The sequence below is a fragment of the Miscanthus floridulus genome, unplaced genomic scaffold, assembly GCF_019320115.1.
Source record: "Miscanthus floridulus cultivar M001 unplaced genomic scaffold, ASM1932011v1 fs_130_2_3, whole genome shotgun sequence".
NCBI classification, from domain to species: Eukaryota; Viridiplantae; Streptophyta; class Magnoliopsida; order Poales; family Poaceae; genus Miscanthus; species Miscanthus floridulus.
This window is the reverse complement of record NW_027096235.1, coordinates 31,361-36,891: the sequence shown is the minus strand read 5'-3', so window position 1 is coordinate 36,891 and position 5,531 is coordinate 31,361.

Sequence of the window (5,531 nt, the reverse complement as noted above, 5' to 3'; positions counted from 1 at the left end):
GTTAATCTGCCATAATAATTAACCCCATCTTCTGCAATGTTCACTACACCACTATTTTGTGTCGACCTTGCAGCCTCACGACTCAGTGTGTGGAACCTGAAACCATTAATAATATAGCCGCTGTATCTCACACCATGTCTGCTCGGTTTGGCAGCCAAAGCTCGAACTTTTTTAGTGATTCCTAGTCCATCACCTAGGATAACCTGTAGTGAAGAAATTAATTATTAGATCAATTCATTCTATTAGACTCCTCGCCTAATAAGCTATTTCAGTTGTACTACCTTCTGTTCCAACCAGTCAGGGAAGTGCTGGTCTATCAGCTTATCGATGGAAGCCAGAGTCAAAGTAGTTGAAGGACACGATTTTCCTTTCTCCTCATCCACAAACTCTCTACAACAATGGATTATTTGTTATACAGTGATGGCTTCAACATAATAAAAATTGAAAATAGAGTCAAGAGAAATTATAGTACTGTCATGTACGGGCGCACATACACCAGACGACGCCGTGCCAGGGACATCCGGCGCTCGGCGGAACGCGCCCAGAGCGCGCCAACCGGCCAGGAGGTTTCACCGAGTGGCTAATTTAGGAATAGGTTGTTGGCATGCCTAGAAATAAGGAATGATTAGGGAGAGATTAGTTGCTATATTTACTCTTCATCAAGGATTATATATCCTGTGTAATCAGCACTTGAGGAGTTAAGCAATGATCAATTACCCAAACCTCTCTCTCTCCCTCACGAGTTCTCAAGCCCGGCAGCCGTGAGGGGCATAACCTCCGCTACTGGAAGACACGGCAGGAGACTATGAGCTGCGTAGTCGAGGGCCGCCTACCCTAGATCATAGTGCCCTTGACAACCTGGTATCACAGACCAGACGATCCTCGTCCACCTCCTCCACTTCTTTCTCCGACGCCGCCGCCACCCACCACCAGCCGCCACCACCTCCAACCATGACCGAGCCAACTCTGGCCGACGTGATGAAGATGTTGCAGGCCATGACCACGGACATGTCCTCAATGAAGGCCGAGATGGCGGCCATGAAGGAAAAGTCGGCGTCGTCGTCGGACAGCAGCGTCGGCGGCCGTACGGAGGACACACGCGATCTGGATTGCCCGCCCAAGCCCAAGAAGTGGGACTTTCCCCGCTTTGACGGCACGACCGATCCGCTGCTCTTCCTCAACAAGTGCGACTCGTACTTTCGACAGCACCGTACCATGGCGGAGGAGCGCGTCCGGATGGCCGCATACCATTTGGACGACATCGCGCAACTCTGGTACGAACAACTTCTGGAAGACGAGGGCGCGCCGACCTTGGCCAATTTCAAGGATCGCCTGAATCTGAGGTTCGGGCCACCCCTGCGCTCCGCCCCATTGTTCGAGCTCGCTGAGTGCCGCCGCACCGGAACCGTGGAGGAGTTCGCCAATCGTTTCCAGACTCTCCTGCCTCGAGCGGGTCGTCTGGACGAAGCTCAACGCGTCCAACTCTTCACGGGCGGACTCCTGCCGCCTCTCAGTCACGCGGTGCGCATCCACAACCCGGACTCCCTCGTCGCCACGATGAGCCTGGCGCGCCAGGTGGAGTTGATGGAGGCCGACCGCCCAGCGCCACCGGGCCCACGGGCGACGCCGCGAGGCCTACTGCCCGCTCCCGCGCCACGGCCGGCGCTTCCGGCGCCCAACAGCTGCTGGCCCTACCCGCTCCCCCGGCAGCCGCCCAGCAGGGTCGTGGCGAGGGTCAACAGAAACGTCTCACACCCGACGAGATGGCGGAACGACGTCGCCAAGGCCTCTGCTTCAACTGCAACGAACGGTATACACGAGGCCATAACCGTTTTTGCAGGAGGCTGTTCTTCCTTGACGGCGTGGAAATCGACGATAGCCCGAACAATGGCACCGCGGCCGCAGCTGATCCAGGGGACACGGCCGCCCCCGTCTTCTCCCTCCACGCGGTGGCGGGCGTTCCAGTCGGTAACCCGATCCTGCTCCGGGCCACTGTGGGCGCCGTCACCCTCGTCGCCTTGGTCGACATGGGCTCCACGCATAACTTCATCGGGGAGGAGGCCGCGCGGCGCACGGGGGTTGCCATCCAACCACGCCCGCGCCTCACCGCCACCGTGGCCAATGGGGAGAAGGTGGCCTACCCCGGCGTCCTTCGGCAGGCGCCCGTCGTCATTGAGGGCATGGCGTTCGACGTCGACCTCTACGTCATGCCGCTCGCCGGCTACGACATGGTGCTCGGTACACAGTGGATGGCCGGCCTGGGGCGCATCGCCTGGGATGTCGCCACTCGTACCTTGGCGTTCCAACGCGACGGGCAGGATATCTGCTGGTCCGGCGCGCCCGCCGCCGAGGCGCCCACTACACATGCCGTGTCGGCAGGCAACTCGCTCCTGGACGGCTTACTAGACTCGTTCGCTGACCTCTTCACCGAGCCCCAGGGTCTTCCACCGCCGCGCAGCTGCGACCACCACATCATGCTCCACCCTAGCTCGCCGCCCGTCGCCGTGCGGCCGTACCGGTACCCGGCTGCACACAAGGACGAACTAGAGCGGCAGTGCGCTGCCATGTTGGCACAGGGCCTCATCCGCAGGAGCTCCTCGGCCTTTTCCTCGCCGGTCCTCCTCGTCAAGAAGCCCGACGGATCCTGGCGCTTCTGCGTCGACTACCGCGCCCTCAACGCCATCACGGTCAAGGACGCTTTCCCCATTCCGGTCGTCGATGAGCTACTCGATGAACTTCACGGCGCCAAATTCTTCTCTAAGCTCGATCTCCGATTGGGGTACCACCAGGTGCGCATGGCGCCCGAGGACATCGCCAAGACGGCCTTTCGCACTCACGACGGCTTGTACGAATTTCTCGTCATGCCGTTCGGCCTGTGCAACGCTCCGGCCACGTTCCAAGCATTGATGAACGACGTCCTCCGCGACTTCCTCCGCCGGTTTGTCCTCGTGTTTTTTGATGACATCTTGATCTACAGTGAGTCATGGGCAGACCACCTGCGTCACCTCCGGGCCGTTCTCTCCGTCCTGCGCCAGCATCGCCTCGTCGTCAAGCGCTCCAAATGCGCGTTCGGCGTCACCTCGATCGCGTACTTAGGGCACATCATCTCCGCCGCCGGGGTGGCCATGGACCCAGCCAAGATCCAGACAATCCACGATTGGCCGCAGCCTCGCTCGGCGCGCGCGGTCCGTGGGTTCCTGGGCCTCGCGGGCTACTACCGCAAGTTCGTCCACGGATACGGGGAGATCGCCGCCCCCCTCACGGCGCTGCTCAAGAAGGAGGGATTCGCGTGGTCTCCAGAGGCCGCCACGGCGTTTTCTGCGCTCAAGGTCGTGGTGACCTCGGCGCCGGTCCTGGCGCTTCCGGACTTCGGCAGACCCTTCGTCGTGGAGTGCGACGCGTCGACCCACGGCTTCGGTGCGGTGTTGATTCAAGACAAGCACCCCATCGCCTACTTCAGTCGACCGGTCGCACCTCGCCATCGCTCTCTGGCAGCATACGAGCGGGAGCTCATAGGGTTGGTTCACGCCGTCCGACACTGGCGACCATACCTCTGGGGCCGCCGGTTCACGGTGAAGACCGACCACTTTAGTCTTAAATACCTGCTCGACCAGCGGCTTGCCACGATCCCTCAACATCACTAGGTTGGGAAGCTCCTGGGCTTCGACTTCGTCGTGGAGTACAAACCGGGCGCCCAGAACACCGTCGCGGACGCCCTCTCGCGCCGGGACAATGACCACGACGTCAAGGCCGGCGCGGTGCTTGCGGTGTCTGCACCCCGCTTCGACTTCCTCGACAGGCTGCGGGAGTCGCAGGGGGCCGAACCGGCTCTGGTAGCTCTGCGCGATGAGGTCGCTGCAGGCACACGAGGGGCGCCGTGGGCCGTTTGGGATGGCCTTCTCACGTACGGCGGCCGCATCTACATCAACTCGTCCTCGCCACTGTTGCAGGAGCTGTTGGCCGCCGTTCACAATGACGGACACGAGGGCGTTCAGCGTACCCTTCACCGCCTTTGCCGCGACTTCCACTTCCCTGGCATGAGGACCGTTGTCCAGGACTTCGTCCGCGCCTGCGCCACCTGCCAGCGCTACAAGGCGGAGCATCTGCACCCGGCTGGCCTCCTCTGTCCGTTGCCGGTGCCCACGGCGGTGTGGTCCGACATAGGCCTGGATTTCGTCGAGGCACTGCCCAAAGTTCGCGGCAAATCGGTCATTCTCACGGTGGTCGACCGCTTCAGCAAGTATTGCCACTTCATCCCGCTTGCTCACCCGTATTCTGCAGAATCGGTGGCCCAGGCTTTCTTCGCAGAGATCGTGTGCCTCCATGGTCTACCGCAGTCCATGGTGTCGGACCGCGACCCCGTGTTCACTTCGACGTTCTAGAGAGAGCTGATGCGCCTCATGGGGGTCCAACTCCACATGACGACGGCGTTCCACCCCCAGTCCGATGGGCAGACCGAGTCGGCCAACCGGGTGATCACCATGTACTTGCGCTGCTTCACCGGTGACCGACCGCGCCAATGGCTCCGGTGGCTGCCCTGGGCGGAGTTCGTCTACAACACGGCCTACCAGTCGTCCCTGCGCGACACTCCCTTCCGCATCGTCTACGACCGCGACCCTCCCTCCATCAGGTCCTATGAGGCGGGAGAGACCCGCGTCGCCGCGGTCGCCAAGTCCATGGCAGAACGCGAGGAGTTTCTGCAGGATGTGCGCTACCGCTTAGAGCAAGCGCAGAAGGTTCAGAAACGCCACTACGACAAGCTCCACCGCGCCGTCTCCTACAAGCTGGGCGATTGGGTGCTCCTTCGTCTTCGCCACCGGCCGATTGCCTCGCTGGACACCGCCGCCTCCGGCAAGCTGAAGCCTCGCTACTTCGGGCCGTATCGGGTCTCGGAGATCATCAACGACGTCGCCGTCCGGCTTGAGCTGCCTCCCCGCGCTCGCCTCCACGACGTCTTCCACGTCGGCCTTCTCAGGCGCTGGGTGGGCGACCCTCCTGCTGCTCCGCCGCCCCTGCCCGTCATCCACAACGGCGCCGCGCTCCCTGAACCGGAACGCATCATCAAGGGCCGTCTGGCACGCGGGATGCGTCAAGTCTTGGTGCGCTGGAAGGACCAGCCTGCTGCCGCTGCCTCATGGGAAGACTGGGACTCCTTTCGCGAGCGTTTTCCAGCGTTCCAGCTCGAGGACGAGCTGAATCTCGAGGAGGGGAGAGATGTCATGTACGGGCGCACATACACCAGACGGCGCCGTGCCAGGGACATCCGGCGCTCGGCGGAACGCGCCCAGAGCGCGCCAACCGGCCAGGAGGTTTCACCGAGTGGCTAATTTAGGAATAGGTTGTTGGCATGCCTAGAAATAAGGAATGATTAGGGAGAGATTAGTTGCTATATTTACTCTTCATCAAGGATTATATATCCTGTGTAATCAGCACTTGAGGAGTTAAGCAATGATCAATTACCCAAACCTCTCTCTCTCCCTCACGAGTTCTCAAGCCCGGCAGCCGTGAGGGGCATAACCTCCGCTACTGGA